Source organism: Bos indicus, chromosome 2, assembly GCF_029378745.1.
Source record: "Bos indicus isolate NIAB-ARS_2022 breed Sahiwal x Tharparkar chromosome 2, NIAB-ARS_B.indTharparkar_mat_pri_1.0, whole genome shotgun sequence".
In the NCBI taxonomy this organism is placed as follows: domain Eukaryota; kingdom Metazoa; phylum Chordata; class Mammalia; order Artiodactyla; family Bovidae; genus Bos; species Bos indicus.
Window position 1 is genome coordinate 20126219 of NC_091761.1, and position 20116 is coordinate 20146334.

Below are 20116 nucleotides of genomic sequence, written 5' to 3' on the forward strand. Positions count from 1 at the left end.
CTGTAGACTTTGAGTAGAAGCACTCTTCTGTAACTTGGGGAGGGTGCAGAATATTTCAGTGGGGGAAAACATACCTCTGTCTCATATTTTTGCACCCAGCTTAGCCATTTGATCACTTCCATCTGGCTTTGCTCTTTTATAACAAAAACATCAAAGTGGACTTGGCAAGGATCATCCCCCAAATGTGCTTTCATTGTCTATATTAGTGAATCTCGGTCCAGTCAAAAAAGAAGAGCATTTTGCTGTGGTTAATGTCACTTGCTTCATGGAAAGAACTAACTTAGCAACTGTTCCTAACCTTGACCAAATCTAATGGTTTTATAATTAAGAGAAAGGGAACATTTGTTGAGTCCCTTCACTTGAGCTAGGTGTTGTATCTAATACCACCCTGTTTCTGATTATCTAGCTTGCTGGTGAGGAAACTGAGGCTCAGAAAGATTGAACAATTTGCTCACAATCATAGAGTAAAAGTGGAGTTAGTGGTTGAGTTAGGATTTTCATGCAGGTCCATTTTGAGAAGTGATCCCAACTTTTCCCACTAGACTAGGATCTTTGTTAGATCAACAGAGACACAGAAATACTAAATCCTAACTCTGCCTCTGCAACGTGACATGGTGTAAGTTACTCAAGGATGTCTGTTCTAAGGAGGACACATGAAGTGCTGCCCAGGGTCAACACCCACCTCAGTGACTACAGACACTGGAGGATGGCTGTGGTGTGCTCAAGGCACACTCCTTGATTTGCACTTATTTTCATTGGAAGGACTGATGCTGAAGCTCCAATACTTTAGCCACCTGATGCAAAGGGTTGACCCATTAGAAAAGACCCTTATGCTGGGAAAGATTGAAGGCAGGAGGAGTAAGGGCCAACAGAGAATGAGACAGTTGGATGGCATCACCGACTCGATGGACATGAGTTTGAGCAAGCTCTGGGAGTTGGGGATGGACAGGGAGGCCTGGGGTGCTGCAGTCCATGGGGTCACAGAGAGTCAGACATGACTGAGGGACTAAAGTGAACTGAACAGCATCTTGATGAAGGCTTTTGCCTGTGAAAAATATTTCAACTTGGTAGGTATGGAGAGTCTTCTTTTCTTTCAGTGTGAACGCTTACTAAACATCTTCCTATATGGCCTCTGCTTAATTTTTGCTTGGAGCCTGTAAGAAATGAAACAGAATTCGGGAGATTAGGTGGCTTGGCTAAAGCCCTAGGGTCAGTAAGTGGGAGAAGTAGCACCGGGGACTCAGCACATGCTCTTGCCAAAGCCCTTCCCAGAGCCTGCTCAGGTAGGCTTTCTAGAAGGGCTCCTTACTCAAATGAATTAGAAAGGACAATGAAAACTGTGAAGAAGACCCAAGCCAGACACTCACAGGACCTCTAACAGGACCAAGGTTGACCCACAATAAAATGGTGAAGTGTGTTTTAGGTGGGTTCACTGATGGTGTGACCTTCCCCATCTCTAGGGTCATTCTCAACTATCACCAGCAGCCCTGGAATCTCATTCCTGCCTTGTTGGATTTTTTGATCCAGATAGTTTCTAACTTTCTCCATCATCAAAGTCTTCCCCTTCAAAAATATCTACAGGTTCCAATAGATAAGTAACTAGTGAACTGGAGTATCCTAGACTGTTTTTGACACTGACCCTGTAGAGGCATTCTTATTCATAGGCATGACTTCTAGAGTGCACATTTCAGACATATCAGCAGATGAGTGGAGAAATCTTACAGAAGGATTGAGGATCTAATACTAACCCCACAACCAGTCACCATCCTGGATCAGATGTGGCTGGACCTACACCAGCTACAAGTGTGTGGGTGTCATCCCCTGTCTCAGACTCAGCAAGTGCTGCATCAGGAAACAGTCTGGATAATACACTTTTGGCTATACCTAATGGAACCTGACAATCTAGCCTAAGGAAAAACTTTATGTTCCAAGTATATGGCAGCAAGAACTCAAGGAGCACCAAGGAAAAGGTGAACAATCAGGTATCAGAAAGGAGAACAGAGACAATTCTGGGGCACAAGTAGGATTTCAGAACCTTCCTTTTGCTGTTAATGTGACTTGGTTCCCAATACCTAGACTGACTCTCAGCCCAAAGTTTTGAAGAAGGGAGCCGGACTTATCCAGTCAGAGTCAGGCAATCACTTTGATCCACTCTGCTCTAGCCTGTGGTCCAAACACAGTGAGGGGAGGGGAAGAGAGAGTTTTCAGAGAAAGATGTCTTATAGGAGGCATACAGTAACCACCCCTGAGTCAACTCTCTTCATTTTACAGAGGTAGAAGCAGGGACCCAGCAAAGTGAAGCGACTGCCCCAAGGCCAAGTAGTGGAAGAGCAGGGCTAAAGTACAGCCCCCAACCCCTGGCTCCTGGGACAGGGCTCCTTGATCTATCCTTCTGCTTTTGTTCCTTGCATATTTTATGGCCTCAATCTATCCCCCACCCCCACGTGCCCTTCCCACTGCAGACACAGCAGTCTTCCAAAAGCCCAAATCTGATCATGACATTGCTCTGCTAAGTAGCCAGACTCCAGTCCAAACTCCTCAGCACTGCAGGCAAAGCCCTTTTAATTGCACCTCACAGAGTATACAAGTCTGTTCAGGCTACCATAAGAAAATACCACAGACTGGCAACAAAAATTAATTTTCTCACTATTTTGAACATACGGACATCCAAGATCAAGGTGATGGCAAGGCTGGTTCTATTCAGAGGCCTCTCCTCTTGGCTTGTAGGTGGTTGCCATCTCACTGTGTGCTCGCGTGACCTCGCCTTTGTGTACTCACAGAGAGAGACCGCTGGTGTTTCCTCCTCTTCTAATAAGGATACCAGCCCTAGTGGATGAAAGCCTCATCTTTATGACGTCATTTAACTTTAATTACCTACCTAAAAGCCTTTTCTCCAAATTCAACCACATTGAGGGTTGGGGTATCAGCACATGAATTTGGGGGAACATGATTCAATTCATAACGTGGAGTTTTCCCAGTCCTCAGCATGGTCTCTCTCTCCTCCATCCCCCTTACATTCATCCACTGGACCTACCTCAGCCCAACCTCATAAGCCGTGCTCTTTCAGATCCCCTCTCCTTGGAATGTACTCTTTATTTTCTGCTAGTACTTGAAGTCCCACTTCAGTGGCTGTTACCCCATGAAGCTTTGGGGATGGACATCATTTGAGCTGGATGCTCCCCCACCCCCACTGAGTGCACGCTGTCACATCTGCAGGTCATCGGGCGTGGCCATGTGTGTATATCATTGCTATGACACATTCTATTTTAATAAATTTGTGTATGGGTTGGTCTTTTAAGTAGGCTATGGATTCCTAGAGGGTGGGAACTATCTTACTGCTTTTAACCTTCTCCCCACTATTGCCTACCCAGCATTTGGCACATGGTAGAAACTCATTAAGTGCTGGCTGAATAAACAGGAAGCACAATTATAGAAAGGAAAGACTGCCTTCCATATTCTTTGCCTTCATCTCATCACCATCTCTTTCAGGAAAAACTTTGCTGAATGATGGACTGATATTTGTGCAACAAAAATTGAAGGAAAATGCAAAGAGTAGAAATTTGAACATTTTTTCCAAGGCGATAAGGAAAGCAGAACTTTGCTTGTTCACTAAAGACAATGAAGAGACCCATAATCTCAGATTATGAGATTTTGCACAAAGCGTCCCTGAAGCATAAACAAGGGGTGAATTTATCATACTCTTTCATGTTCCTCTCTACTACTGCTACCAGGCTATGCAGAAACTGCAGCGGGAGACCCCATGAAACATACCGATAGGCAGATGAGAAACAAACATGATAAAATACAAGAGCACCACACCATAAGACTCACTTTTTCATTCATTTTGACAAGGGTAATGTAGTTTTAATTGCTAATAATATGTATTGCCTCCTAGTTAATGTCTTGTGGTGTATTTTGTAAACCTTTCATCTTAGAATAGCACAGTCCTCCCAAATTTGTTCATTAAACCTTTGTTAGAAACTGAGAGGTTATTGACTATCAGGGGAAAATGAGCAAGTTCATTATGAACTGGCAAAGAGGCATTAAAAACCATCTCCTGTAGCAATTGTATACTATGAAAATTAGAGAGCAAGATCTTTTAATATATTTTTATTTTAAAATTAATATTTTTACATATTTTTATTTGATGGCATTATAATTTTTAAAAAATATTTTTATTTAATTGGTACTATCATTTCAAAACTAATAAATTGAAGAAAGCCCACATTCAAATATGTCTCAAAATGACTGAATAATTGATTAAAACTTAGTTTCATTTTCAAAGTTGAAGAACTGGTGTATAAAATGTGTTCGCCAGATAAGGTAGCAGAGATAGACAATTGTTTTATTTTGTTTGTATTTATAATTTATACAACTCAATATTCCTATTGATGTGTCTCTGTAACAAGTCACACACAATTATCAATAAGAAATCAAAGAGTGCCGCTAAGGTGTGAAATTATACAATCATTCTACTGCAAAGAAAAAGCCTTAGAGGTGAACTATATATTGAATTTTTCAAAGGAAAATTATATGTCTGTGAATGTGTCATTTGATGAAATGATTGTCATGGGAAATTAAATCTCACTCTGAAAGAAATCAGTAAGAATGAGAAAATCATCATAAATTCTCTCTGTATGAAGGAATTTTACTTTTTCACAAAAGGATTTTTTTCTCTAAGTTTCTAATCATATTAATAGTGTATGATACATACACTATTCACATATGGGATCTTCACATATGGGATGATATAAACACATACTTTTATCCACACTACATTCTTTGGACCTAATGCATACTCATGTCAAAGGGAAATCAAGAACTTTGGTATTATCCAATTCCATGTTTTTCAAAGGATAGCCCTTGGGCCACCTATATTAGAATCCCCTGGGACATCTGTTGAACATTCAGCTTCTAATCAAGACTTGCTGAATCAGAATCTCAGAGGTAAATCTCACAATAAAGCAAGTTAGAGAAACGCTAGTCTAGCTAATTTAGCCAAGACTTATTTCCAAACCATCCAATTTGTTTCAATACATCAGTAACATAGTGTGAAGCCTGGCAGATTCAGTGATGGTGGAAAGGTTTTTGTGACTTAGAGAAAGCCTTCAATTACAGAGAGAGTGCTTTTTGAGAAAATGGAGTTTTATATTTTTAACAGTTGTCTATATTATAAAGGAAGACATAAATGAGTACTAATAGATTAAATGAGGAGCATTCATGAAAAAGTTATAATTCACAAGCCTCTACTATATATGAATGCCTCCTAAACATAAAACTTATCTAATATTCAAGACTTGGTTACTGGATGTGGTGGTGAGTGTCATGAAGAAATTTATTGTTTCTGAATCACTGTTTGTAAAAGCTATACTTTTTAGACTACATTCTCCACTTGAGAGGAAGATCCAGGAATTGATAAAATAAGACATTTAAAACTTTTTGCTAAATAAGCATTACATAGGCATTGTTTGAATTATTGGAAGAGCTCAAATTAGTGGTGCATGAATTAACCATGTTTGAGTGAAAGAGTTCTGTAGAGTCTCTCGACCATAGACGTGGGGACATCTTGGTAACGAACAACAAAATGATGAAATCCATCATTTCACCTCTGGATGAATTTCTCAAAAGAATATAAATGTAAATTTCAATGTAAATATAACCTTAATGAGTCACTATATGCTTTACCCTAATATTCTTCAGGGTTAACCTTGGATTCCTAGATTTTATGACTTTTGAGAAATGTAACTGGATCCCTCAAAATAGTTCTTGGATCACTGGAAGGGTCCCAGACCTTGGTCTCTGGTATAATTCTTAACAAAACTGTAAAATGAAATTTTCTATCCCATAACTCACCCCTTCCTCTGGTGTGGTCTCTGCTTTTGGGAGCAGTCATATATAAGGCAGTGGTTAAGTGCACAGCACTTCCAACCATGTTTGAGTCACGGCTTTGCCACTGACTAGCTGTGTGACCTTGGGAAATGCACTGACCATCTCTGTACCTAATGTCTCATCTACCATGCTCTCGGCGCTACCAACCATGTCAGACTAAATGGAATAAAGCATGCTACACACCTAGCAGGACACCCGGAACATAGAGAGCATTCACTGTGGCTCTTTGACCTTCCCTCCCACCGCCATCCCACTCCTCAGAAGCCTCTGAGCAAACAAGGGTTCCCGCTGCAGATGCTCCTCAGGCCTGATCATGGGCTCTTCTGGCTACTCTGCCCTTGAAAGTTAAGTTGTTAGGATCAGGGCCATGTATTCTGCTTCCCATGGTATTTGCATTTAAAGGGAGCCTTAGACAGGACTCATCTGATTGCAAGTGGCAGCAACCTAACTTGAATTAGCTAAAGAAAGTGGGGATAGAACCTGCCTGTGAATGCAGGAGACACAAGAGACGTGGATTCTATCCCTGGGTCTGGAAGATCCCCGGAGAAAGAAATGGCAACCCACTTCCAGCATTCTTTCCTCTAAAATTCCATGGACAGAGGAGCCTGGTGGGCTACAGTTCATGGGGTTGCAAAGAGTCAGATATGACTGAGCGCTCATGCACAATGTAATCAAGAAGGGCAAGAATATAGCTAATGACGACTGCCTCTTAACTGTATTTCTCTCCATCAATTGGTCTCATCTCCTCCCTCTGCTCATAGGCTTATTCACTGCACAAAAGCCATGGTCACGGGTACCTCCAGGCTCATATCCTCATTTCCAGAGAAGAAGGGGGCTCTTCTCTCTCAGCCCCAAATGGAATCCCTGGAGAAAGACTCGGGAGAGTCCAGCGTGGCCCCAAGTTTACCCTTCAACCAGCTGTGGTGGTCAGAGCTTAGCGAGGGCTTGATCCCTCTGAACTGGATCACATGATGACAGCAAGGTAAGAGAGTAGATAGAAAAATGGATGCAGGTAACACAAGCACAGCTGTGGGGAGGAATCTTGTAAGGCAGGCAACTAGGTTCTGTCTCTTCTTGAAATAGAGGAATGAACTGCTAACGACAACTTCAAATAGCAGCTGCTGGTCCATAGAGAATGGCAATAACGTTTGACATGGAGACCTGCTGCTGCTGCTGCTAAGTCGCTTCAGTCGTGTCTGACTCTCTGTGACCCCATAGACGGCAGCCCACCAGGCTCCGCCGTCCCTGGGATTCTCCAGGCAAGAACACTGGAGTGGGTTGCCATTTCCTTCTCCAATGCATGAAAGTGAAAAGTGAAAGTGAAGTCGCTCGGTCATGTCCGACTCTTAGTGTCCCCATGGACTGCAGCCCACCAGGCTCCTCCACCCATGGGATTTTCCAGGCAAGAGTACTAGAGTGGGTTGCCATTGCCTTCTCCCCATGGAGACCTAGAGTCCTCCAAATACACACCTAGTTGCAGCAGAACTTTCTTTTTTTGGTCACCAAACTGTCAGTTTAAGGAGTAGAAAACAGATCTTACAGATAATCAAAGCTGCCTGATTCAGCATTGAAATGTGCCCACTTAAAAGTCTGTTTGCTACATGTTTTGAAAGTGCTGATGAGCTATCCATGCCTGAGCAGGTTCCCTGAATGTCTGAAGTAGTGCAGTGGTTCTCAAGGTGGGGGGTTCCAAGCCAGCATCACCTGGGAACTCACTAGAAATACAAATTATTGGCCCCCACTCAAGACTTAATGGATCAGAAACTAAAGACAGAGCCCAGGAATCTGCATTTTAACATGCCCTCCAGAGGACTCTGATGTACCATGTCTTAGTTCAAGAACCACTGGTGTGGTGTATGCCATGGTAGTTGGCCCAAATGCCCCCTTCAGAATAGCAGTACTTCAGGACTCATTCCTCCAGACTCTGGGAGTTTGGCAGCTGTCAGCTCTTGGCTGAGTCCCTCTGGTGAAGACAGCCGCCTTATCCAAGGTCAGGCTTCCTTTCTGGGGTATCCTATATTCCTGATATGTCTATGGATGTAGGAGTCCTTAACTTGGGACAACTTTGAAGATCCATCCTAGTCCAGAGCACCCCATGTGAACCACCGAAGTCTTTGTCATGACTAAATTGCTGGTTAACCCCTCCCTCCACCCAAGCCTGCACTCTTTCTCCTTCACAGGCATCTATCTAAGTATATACTCAATTTCCTGCATGAAAATCACCATTTCCAAGTCTGTTTCCAGGACAATTAAACTAAGACACCTGGCTCCTCCCAATAAGAGATAGGACCACTCACAGTCGGTCCCCAATGGCTCATCAGTAAAGAATCTGCCTGCAATGCAAGAGATGCAGGTTCAATCCGTAAGTCAGGAAGATCCCCTGGAGTAGGGAATAGAAACCCACTCCAGGATTCTTGCCTGGAAAATCCCGTGGACAGAGGAGCCGGGTGGGGTCCTACAGCTCATGGGGTCGCAAAGAGTCGAACACAACCGAAGCAACTGAGCAGAGCTGGTCCCGGAAGAGAGAGGGCACTGTAGCTGCCCTTCTGGAATAGCCCAAAGCAACAGGGTGTCCTCTGGTTTCTTTCAGATGAAAAGATCCATCCTTCTTCCGATTCAGTTTCCAAGGGGACCCTATTGTGAATATTCTGCTCATGGTCCTCCTCTGCCAATATTATGTGCTAATTCCTGTGCTGGTGGAGAGAAATTGTAAGCCATGACCATTCACTCTTCTCTCAGGTTAGAACCTACCCTCCTTCTCCACTTGGTCTTGGAAGGATCCAAAGCATCAAAAGGCTTTCTTGTATTTTTTCCCACTCCCTATGTTTTTCCCACTCGTTATGTAAAAGCCAACAGGATCTGTTGACATCTGTTTTAATGTCATGTCTAGATTGGAAATTAGTCTTCAGTGCTACAAGGATGAAAGTGAAAGTTGCTCAGTCATGTCCATCTCTTTGTGACCCCGTGGATTATAATGACCCCATGAATGAGGATGAGTATCCTAAAAACATGGCCACGTAGTCTGCTTGGGCATGAAACCTTCCCTGGCCATATAGCAGAACTTTCCTCACCCCTCATCTGAGGTTGCAAGTCAGGAAGTGATCCAAATCTTCCACGTGCAAAGCTGTGGCATTCACAGCTCTCCACCATCTACATGCGAGGTCGCTTCAATCACGTCTGACTCTTTGCAACCTTATGGACTGTAGCCTGCCAGAGTCTTCTATCCATGAGATTCTCCAGGCAAAAGTACTGGAGTGGGTTGCCATGCCCTCCTCCAGAGGATCTTTCCAACCCAAGGACCAAACCTGCCTCTCTTGTGTCTCCTGCATTGGCAGGCGGGTTCTTTACCGCTAGGGACACTTGGGAAGCCCCTACACCATCTGGCCCAACCCATATCTCCACCTTCACGCTTAGCCACAAACGCTTGCATCCGCAACACTCAGTTGCTCATCATTCCCTAATCCCAGTAAGGTTTTTGGTCTACGAGCCTTTGTCTGAGTTGTCTGGCTTCTCTCTTCTGCTAAATTATAAGTTCCTTGAGGCCAGGGGTCATGTCTTGGACAACTTTGTAGCCCCTTTAAAGCCTGAAACAAGTGCTTTCACATAATGCAGAGAAGACCTAAAATATTTGGTATACTGCTGTCACTGTTACAGAAAAATACTAGCCTGTTGTTACTTCTCAGACATGTTTATAAACAGCCCTGTCCTCCAAAAGAATCATGAGCATTAAAAATAAATAAAAACAATATTCCTAACAATCTCTGTCCAGGGTGAACATGTGTAGAGTTTTGCCCCCTAGAACAGTTCTGATTTACTACTGTTGTTCTGCTTGTAATTATTAATACTGTCCCTTTTCACTCTCAAAAGTGACCCAGATTAGATGATAAATTTTATGGTCACCTTACTTATGCAACTCAAACCATTAGCTGAAGTGTGCTCTGCTGACCTGCTTGTAGGAAAATAGCACAGTAAGAATTTTTAAAAAGATTGTGTGCCTTGCCCACATTTTTACCTGCATGTTCTCTTCCTATACACATTTCAGATGAATTTTTACGCAGGCCCAGTGCATAAGACTTTTTCCACCCCAGGGTTTTGGGGAAAACTCTCCAACAGATGGACACTCATACAAGCCAGGTGAGAGCCTCTGCTTAGGGTCCAGGGACTGGCCTCCTTTACCCAATGACAGACTGTGGAGGTTATATTTGAGGGCCCCTGGTTTCTCTCATTCAACTTAACCGAAGCTAAAGGTTTCTGCTTGAGGGCAGATATATCCCTTCCAAAGCTTTGCAGCGAGATTACTCAAATTGGCATGGGATGACTGGGGTGAATAGTGATTGGTTTCTCTGTTCTCATGAGGTAATAGCTTCTGCCAACAGAAAATGTCCCAACCTCACTGAAATGGGGAGGAGGAATTTAACGTATTCTTCTTTGCATTTGCTTCAATTAATCATCAGGTAATAGCTAAGTCACTTCAGTCGTGTCCAACTCTGTGCGACCCCATAGATGGCAGCCCACCAGGCTCCCCCATCCCTGGGATTCTCCAGGCAAGAACACTGGAGTGGGTTGCCATTTCCTTCTCCAATGCATGAAAGTGAAAAGTGAAAGTGAAGTCGCTCAGTCGTGTCCGACTCTTTGAGACCTCATGGACTGCAGTCCATCAGGCTCCTCCATCCATGGGATTTTCCAGGCAAGAGTACTGGAGTGGGGTGCCATTGCCTTCTCCCATCAGGTAATTAGATAATAATAAATAGCTCATAAATACATGTTTCATATAATCCTCACACTAGCCCTATTGGATGCTATTGCAATTATTATTTTATGCATTTTCATATTTACATGAAATAGAAATTATTTATATTATTATATTTATATTGGGTTCTTTGGTAGCTCAGACAGTATAGGACCTACCTGCAATTCAGGAGACCCAGGTTTGATCCCTGGGTCAGGAAGATCCCCTGGAGAAGGGAATGGCAGCCCACCACAGTACTCTTGTGTGGAAAATCCCATGGACAGAGGAGCCTGGAGGGCTACAGTCCATGGGGTCTCAAAGAATTAATAATACTTCCCATTTCTTAATGTTTATTATGTATCAGGCACTGCAGAAGCAGTTCATAGACATTAGCTTGTTTCCTCCTCTCCACAACAGCTGAACAGAGGTCTATTCATTCTTTACTACCCTCCATGTCCACTCAATACAAACCTTGTCTTGCTCAGAGTTGTCTCTCCTGTAAATACACTGAGTCGTGTTTGGCACAGAGCAGGTTCTTAGTAAATACGTTTTAAATGGATGAGTGAATGAATGGATGAGTCAACAAACCTATGAAGAAGGTGTTCTACTCCGTGTTTTGCAGACGAGAAAACCAAGGCGTGCGAAGGGCAAGGAATTTGTCAAGATCTTGTAAATCACCAACTGGGGACTGTGAGATTCCAAATTCTTAAACATGATAATATACACCCCTGTTCCATCTCCCTGATCAGAAAGTTAAGTGACATGCACAGGACCAGCTAAGAACTAAATTATTAGAACTCAGACCCAGAAACTGTAACTCCAGCCAGCACTGCTTCCTCCTTATCATGCTAGTGTGTAGGATCAACTCTTCTGATCATTCAGTGTGTACAGCCAGGCGCACAGTGTCCTTTTTGGGGAAGAAGTGTGGGCAGTTCCCTCAAGTAAAATGCAAATCCTGGCGGGAGGAAGGTTGATCATAATCTCCTGATTTACCTCTCGGCATTAGTTCAGCCAACTGAGAGTGAGCTAGGGACCAGAGTTTATTGTCCAGGCTAGGGTTATGCGTTCCATTCAGACAAATTATAAAATTTCAGTGATTCAAGATAATAGTTGTTTATTTCTTAATCTTATAATATATAGGATAGGCATCTTGGGTAGCAGATATCCTTACTCCAGTGGAACTTCAGAGACTCAGACTTCTTCCATCTGTGGCTCTAGCATCCTAAAGGCTGAAGTAAGTCCTCTGCATTCAGTGAGAAAGATTCTTAAACACTCTGGCCAATTACACATATATTATTCTTTTTTGGATTCTTTTCTCATATGGGTTATCACAGAATATTGGGTAGAGTTCTCTGTGCTATATAGTAGGTCCTTGTTGGTTATCTATCTTATATACAATAGTATGCAGGTGTTCATCCCAAGCTCCTGATTTATCCCTCTCTGCCAACATTCCCCTTTGGTAAACATAAGTTTGTTTTCAATATCTATAAGTCTACTTTTATTTTGTAAATAAGTTCATCTGTATCTTTTTTTGAAATTAGAATCCACATATGAGTGATATATCATAGGACATCTGTCTTTCTCTGACAACTAACACAGCATTGTAAATCCACTATACTCCATTAAAATTAAAATACTGAAAAACTAAAAAATTAAAATGCATCATATAAATAAGATGACTGCAGAGGACTCTGGATGCTAGAGCCACAGGATAATAAGATAATAATAAAAAGACTGGCTTGGATTTGTAACCAGTGATAATTTGTACATTGAATAAATATTTGTTAATGAATTAAAAAAAAAAAAACTGTAGCCAAGAATAGACATACCTACTATGAACAGATCGTTGGTAAGAGCTAGTCTAAGAGTCTGCCCAGATGCAAGTGAAGCTGGGGAATGTAGACACCGGGCACCCATTCCCCAGGGCACTGTGAAAGGGGGGGCACAAACTTTTGGTGGGTGGTTAGACATCACAGCCATTATGAGAAAAGAAAGGGCCAAGGAAGAGGTGGGAGCCGGACTCTGGGCTGTCATGTAGAGAAGGGTGGGAATTCAAAGGAAGCAGTGGGGAGAGGGCAGCAAACGCCGACTTTGCCGGCCGTGGCGGGGTTTGTGGGCTTTTTCTCTTCAGTAGTGATGGAGGTGGAGCAGACTTGTCTTTGCTGCCAGTTTGATGCACACTTGGGGAAAAGCTTGGAACCTCTCATTTTAATTATTATCAAGTCTCTACACTCAAAAGTACTACCCAACAGATTTGCAATTTCCATGCATGCCCACCCCTGCCTTCTCTATTTGAGTTGTAAATTATGAATCATGTGAAAATTGGACAATATCATAAAAGCCACAAGATGTATCGAGTGCTATAGCCTTCAGTTATCTTAGTTCATTAAACAGAAAAATAGGTGCACTTTTTCTTGATAGGAAAACAGTACCAAGTAATGTCACACAGTATTTCAAAACAGAATTTGTCTTTGTCAACCAAGTAGTGAATAACAAGGAAGCATTGAATGTTCTTTTTAAGAAATGATTTGAAATTAATTTCAATCCCTTCTGATGGTTCAATAAAAAGAGAAATATAGGCTTCGGTAGGTTTCTTAATGTAGATTGCTATAGTAATTTAAAAACAACAAATAACAATAAAGTAATCATTCTATCATGCTGCCAGTGGGCTTGACAGCAAATAGTATATTTGAAAAAAATAAATTTGCCACAGCAATATATGCCAATGACTAGACTCTCAGCATTGCTTTCAGATTAGAAAGATTCATAGGATCATATTCATGTATTTTAGAAAGTTATTTACTCTGATGGAGATAAAAAATTAAAAGTATGATTATCCACAGTCTTTCTCCTCCTCCGACTTCGCAAGGAGGCTTCTCTCATCCCAGGAGTAATGGATAGAATGGGATGATCAGTAGAGATGCAGACTGGAGGCCCAAGAGGCTGACAGGCTCTCCAAATGTGTGAACATGAAGGTGCTGGCAGAAAAACAAAAGAGCAGAGAGTGGGGAGAAGGTGAGAGGACCCTGGCCAGGTAGGAAAGAACTGAGGACTGTTTGGAAGCTGAACTGAGCTGCCACGGTGAGGAGGGGACTGCGAGGAGAGTATTCAGGTCAAGAGGAGAAGTCAGCAGTCTCACCTGGCGCTACCATAACCGTGGTTGCTGGAGAGACCCTCTCCTGAGCTCCACCTACAGCAGGCTACTTAGTTTTGGGGCCCAGCAGATTGAGATTGTCACAATAGCAGCTAATGCTTATATAAACACACTTCCTATGTGCCAAATAGGCTAAACTCATGATCTACACTAACTCTTTTAATCTTATAACAACTTTATGTGCTAACACTATTATTAGTCCTCTTTAATAGAGGAGGAAACTGAAGCATAGAAAGGTTACAGAGCTTTCCAAGGATACACCAACCAATAAGCAGAAGACCTGGGACTTGGGCCTAGGCCATCCAGCTCCAGGGGCTGTGGGCTGGACCACTATACTCTTCTACCTCTCAGGCTCTTGAAAAGCCAAGCAAGTTGACACATAAACCTTATGTTGTAGGGTCAATCGGAGATTTCAGCTAAACTCTGAGTCAAACTGCACCCTTTCACACACGCCACTTGATGCGTAAGCACCCCTTTAGGAGAGCACATGTAATTGTTATGCACCAAACTGTCACATTGTTCACGTGCTCACATTATTGAGTTCATTATCTGCTACATTTTAGAAAGTTGATGTTAAGAAGGGGAATTTCCTGGCAGGCTAGTGGTTTGGACTCTGGGTTTGCACTGCCAAGGGCCTGGGTTCAGTCTCTGTCAGGAAACTAAGATCCTGCAAGCTGTGAGGCACGGTCAGAAAAAAAGAACAGTTTAAGAAAATGAAAGTATAAGGGATTATTCTTTTTCCAGATTTCAGTTGAATCAGGCCAATTTTCTATGATTATATGCATTTAACTCAGTAATACTGTAAAAGATCTCTGCAGCAACTAGACAGGCTGTTCACTCGAAAGGCTTCATTTTGACTGGAAATGAAACAAATTTATAGGAAAACAAGGAAGCTCGTTTGTCCAGTTCTTGATCTCTTCAGGCTTTTGTTTTTTTTCTTAAGTAACTTTACCCCCCAGTCCTGATGGGTTTACACTGGGACAAGTATCAGTGAGAAAGGTACATTCCATAGATGGTTTGGGGTACTTACTTAAGACCACAGACTCCTGTGAAAGTGAAAGTGTTAGTCACTCAGTCATGTCTGACTCTTTGTGATTCCATGAACTGTAGCCCACCAGGTTCCTCTATCCATGGAATTCTTCAGGCTGGAATTCTGGAGTGGGTTGCCATTCCCTTCTCCAGGGGATCTTCCTGACTCAGGGATTGAACCCGGATCTCCTATACAGCAGGCAGGTTCTTTACCATCTGAACCACCAGGGAGTACGCAGTCTGGAAACTGATCATATGTTAAGTCATTCTCCCAGAGTTCATAAGGAGATAAGAAAAAGAACATGGAACCCAAATGAAAACAAATGAGTATCTGGGGAATCAAATGAATTGGTGAGTTACTTCAATCCAAAGAGACTGGGGTGCTCTGGGAAATACTAATTTACTTGATGATGAGCTCCAGGAGCATAGACTTTAAAATCAAAGTAATCCTTTATCCTAGGTTGAATCTGTGATTGTAAAATGACCTGTATGTTTTAGGTTTATTTTTTTCACATGTATCATCACCAAGAAGTAAAGTGCTATTTATTCACTAGCTAAACTCCACGAGTGGTCACGGACCTCCAGGATATATCCCTCATGGATTTAGACAGGAATAAGGACTCTGCCCTTGCCCTCTTCCAAAAGTGAGAAGATGACAGAATTCTACCTTTCATAGTTTGAGAGACAGTGATGATTTTTTCTGCAAAACTAAGTTAGAAACTTGGGTTTCATCAAGGGGTATCCACTAGGCTACCTTCTCTGGGCTGACAGTAAATGCTGTGGACTCAATCATACTGAGAGTTAGTTTACCAGTGAGATGTTAGCTTAACGACTGATCTTTAGTCCTGAGAGCAAAGACAGCTAGATGACCAATAGCAGCAAACTAACAGAGCTTCATGTTTGTCCATCTGCTCCAGAGTCAGGACTGCTGCTATCTTAGGATAAATTGAATGGCTCATGTAGGTTACGGAACTCCTATCACTATCAAACAAAAGACATTATGTTTTGACTCTGCCGGTTTCTGGAAATGTTATGAAGTTCTACAAAGAACGGCTCCTTTAATTTCAACGTATAAATTAAACAAAGCAGAAAACCAAGAGGATAAATCCAAAATATTCCAAATATTTAAACTTGGAATATATCAACTTCATAGAATTGGGGACAAATTTTATGTTACCAAAATTCACACCAAGACCACCTTCAGAATAAAAGGAGTCAGAAAGCTTGTCCTGTTTGCCAGTGAGGAAGAAAGAATTCTCTCTCTCCCTCTTGATGGTAGAAGTACAATTACAGGAGGTAATTCTTCATTGTTTTAGCTTATTTTGTCCTACCAAAGCTTTTAACTTCATTTTCAGCTCTTCATTTTGCCATTAATATCTTCTTTTCGAAAAGTCAGAAGTGAATTTAACCTTTTGGAACTACCAAGGTCTTCAGGTCTTTTGGATGATAAGCCAGGAGGAGCCCCCAGAAACAGTGCTCTGGGTGTCTTTGGCTATTTTTACAAGGCAGGTGGCACATCTGTGCGTCCACATGCATCCTGGGGTCTCCCCTCCGGGCCTTCCTCACAGCAGCCTCGTGGAGCTTCATTTGTCTTAGGAGGGGAAGTGGTGGCGTGGAGCCTGCCCGATTCTGGACCTGCGATTCCAAGGTGGAGAGAGTCCAAGACTGTTGTTCAGTCCATTAAGCAATCCTTTTTAGCTGAAGGGGTTCATCTATCAATCTCACTTTTCAGCCAGTAATCCGCTTATTTAGAGGTTTAATTACATTTTCAGATCACCTGAGCACTTTTCCTAGATCTTTAATAAAATGACTCCTCATTTTATTTATCTCACAGTTGATTTTACATGAGTTGTCCAGGGCTGGGGTGGAAGAAGGGGCGCAAGTATAACTATTTTCTAAAAAGATAAACAAGTGAGATTTTTACCTTCGGAGTGTCCAGAGTTCACAGAGGAATTATCTGGGTCTCAGGGCAGCATGACTATAGTAGATTGATCTAAAACTGCATGTAGCAGCCACCATTCCTGAAACAGAAAGTCAAATATTGATTTCCCAGGGCCTTTATGACCCATTTAACAACAGGCATTTTGGATTGGTTATTTCTTCCAGCCAGCCTCCTTTTGAGCATCCTCTTAATTATCTTCTCTGTGAGATGGGTAAAAACTGATGCTTAGCCCTGGCCCTGAACACACACATACACACACCATAAAGGAAGCTGACACAACTTGTGTTGTCTAACACTCAGTTAGCTTGGATGAAAGGTATTTCAATATTTTCTTACAGAAACTACCAAATTGGGTAAGAAAGAGGTCCCGTTGGGTATGTCTGCTAACAAATTCTCTCTAATTGACATCGAGCCAGTTAATTTCTATGTAATAAGTGTTGAGTGATTCAAGGGCCAGTCTGGACCAGCCAAACCGGGTCCCTACAAAGACCTCTACCCTATTTGGCTCTCAGAAGGGAGCAGCTAATGTTTTGCCAAATTTCCGAAAAGCTGGGGGAGCATTTTTATTTAATCTTTTGCTCTTTGGGCTACTAATTATGTATCAAAGGGTATAAAGAGGGCTTTGCAAATCACTATTTCCATTAGGAAGGTGTTAGAACCAGTTCCACCCAGGGCTCCCCTCCTCTGTGCTCAGCTGCTTATTCCCACGGGAGGCGGCCGCTGTGGTGCCGCTGGAAGCGGGGCTTCTGTTCTGTTTCCCCAGCACTTGGAAGAAAAACAAAACAGGCCTAATGAAAAACACACACGGGAAATGCTTTATTATTTCATCATCCTCACCTACTGCGCTCTGGCACTGCTCTGTGATTAGGAAGGACTTCTCCCCTCTCGGAGGCTCGCTCCCTCTGCGAGGGGAGGCCGATGCGCTGTCATTTCCTGTCAGATCGTTTCGGAGGAATTTGCTCTTATTTCCTCCTGGCCACATCCCCACAGTTCCACTCTTCCCTCCCCAGCTCAGCATTGGCCACATGCCCCACCGTTAAGTTGTATTACTTACTCAGAGTTTTGGGGGTGAGGGGGTGGGGAGGGGGCTGGAAACTCTGGACACCAAACAAAAGCTGTTGCAACCTTCAAAAGCTGACAAATGGGTCAAAACCACTGAATGGATCCTGACCTCCGAAGATGGCCGGCAGAGGCGCACCATTTCCCATTTCGCTGAACAACTAGTGGGCTCTCAGAACAGGGTCATAGGTTGGGGGGCGGGGGAACGGATGGGAAGAGGGCCCTGAAGTGCGTCTGAATATTAATTCAAACTGTAATCTTCCCACATACATTTTCTTGACTTTCCACCAGAAAGGAATCAGAAAGTAGACATTCCCCAAATTTCATTGGACCATTAGTAAGTGAATAACTCCTTTCATAAAAAAAAAAAAAAAGCCTCCACTCCATTTCTTTATTCTACACAGGTTGAAACCTGGATATAATAAACAATGCATTTATTCACAGAGAACTCAGCACCCCTACCCCCCACCAAATCATCCAGTCATGGTCAAGGCAGGTATGGTTTCCCAGGAAATTGGAATGCTTTAGCTCAGACCTCGGTGGTCTGACCAATTCATTACAGACCAAAACTTGTCTGTAGTAAAACATCAGTAACAGTTCTTTCCTGTGGCAACTTGGAACGGTATCATGCCTTCTACACAGAAGCTTAATAAATATTTGGTAGATTTTCAATAAATATCTGATAAACTGAGTTGGGGCTATTTGCCAGAAACAATATGCCCAGTTTTGTGGCAATGAAAAGTAGGTACCTTCAGGCTGTAACCCCATACATTGTTACTCTTTCGGGGGCCAACACCACATACTAACTTCACTAAAAGTATAAGTCTTTTTCTTTTCTTTTTAAATTTATTTGGCTGTACTGGGTCTCAGTTGCAGCACTCAGGATCTTTGCTGTGGCATGCAGGATCTAGTTTTCTGACCAGGGATCAAACCTGGGCCCCCCTGCTCTGGGAGCTCAGAGTCTTAACCAGTGAAGTGCCAGGGAAGTCCTAGTAGTAAGAGTCTTATGGGCAACACTTCCTTGATGAAATTTCCACCAGACTGGCTTATTGTGGGTAACTGTTTTCTAATACCTGTTAAACAAGTTAGTGGCATGAGAAATATACTACCATACTTAAATATTTAATTCAGTGCATGGTACCTTCTCAGTGAATATCTGTTAAATACATCAATAAATAAGTGTGATGTTGGTATAAGTACAAAATGAGTTGAGGCAAGGAGCTTTATGGTGAGAACTGGTCTGTATGGGTAGATCTGCCTAAATGTAAGGTGCATGCATGCATGCTAAGTCACTTCAGTCCTGTCCAATTCCTTGCAACCCCATAACCCACTAGGCTCCTCTGTCCATGGGAATCTCCAGGCAAGAATACTGGAGTGGGTTGCCGTGCCTTCCTTGAAGAGATCTTCCCAACCCAGGGATCGAACCCAGATCTTCTGCATTGCAGGTGGATTCTTTACCAGCTGGGCCACAAGGGAAGCCCTAAATGTATGGTTCAGTTCAGTTCAGTTCAGTCGCTCAGTCGTGTCCAACTCTTTGCGACCCCATGAATTGCAGCACGCCAGGCCTCCCTGTCCATCACCAACTCCCAGAGATCACTCAAACTCATGTCCATAGAGTCAGTGATGCCATCCAGCCATCTCATCCTCTGTCGTCCCCTTCTCCTCCTGCCCCCAGTCCCTCCCAGCATCAGAGTCTTTTCCAATGAGTCAACTCTTCGCATGTATGGTAGTCCTGCATAAATATAATTCACAATGAAAATGTAGAAATAAATCATGTAAAGCAGCTTGTCAAATGGAAAATTTTAGAGATGAGAGCAAAATGATCCTCCAAAGCAGAAGTGGGTCAATATGCCTGCCACTGATAGTTGGCAGGAAAAGTTCTGTCTGGCACGTCTGTACCTTGTTTTGAGATATTTGGTAATCATTAACTGAACATTATTAATCCCTCACAGTTGATAACCACAAAAGCACTGAGAATCTTAAAACCACTAAGTGTATAATTATAATGGAAACAATAAAAAATTTTTTTAAGTGTAATGGCTAACACAAAGTCGAAATGCTGAGAGGGAAAAAAAAAACAATCTTGTTCATAGGTAGGGAACAAAACTTTGACAGGAAGGATAATTCAGAAGGACAGCTTGTGGAGAGGTATGTGCCTCTGTAGGTGAGTGCTGCCAAGAGATCGATGGAACAGGAGACATGTTTGTCTGGTCTGTTACAGTGATTTTCAACCCTCACTGCATATTTGAATCACCCAAGGAACTTTTAGAAAATACAGATTCCAAAGCCACATCCTGATCAACTAAATCAGAAG

At 42.6% G+C, this 20116-nt stretch overlaps 1 long non-coding RNA gene across 1 annotated transcript in view; it reads right to left on the reverse strand.

The window, feature by feature from the left end:
* Positions 1-20116, reverse strand: part of LOC139186998 (uncharacterized) — a 172041-nt gene that overhangs the window by 71291 nt on the left and 80634 nt on the right. Inside the window, exon 2 of the long non-coding RNA XR_011570695.1 lies at positions 16726-16822. This is a non-coding gene — a long non-coding RNA (uncharacterized lncRNA). The remainder of the gene's footprint in view (positions 1-16725; positions 16823-20116) is intronic.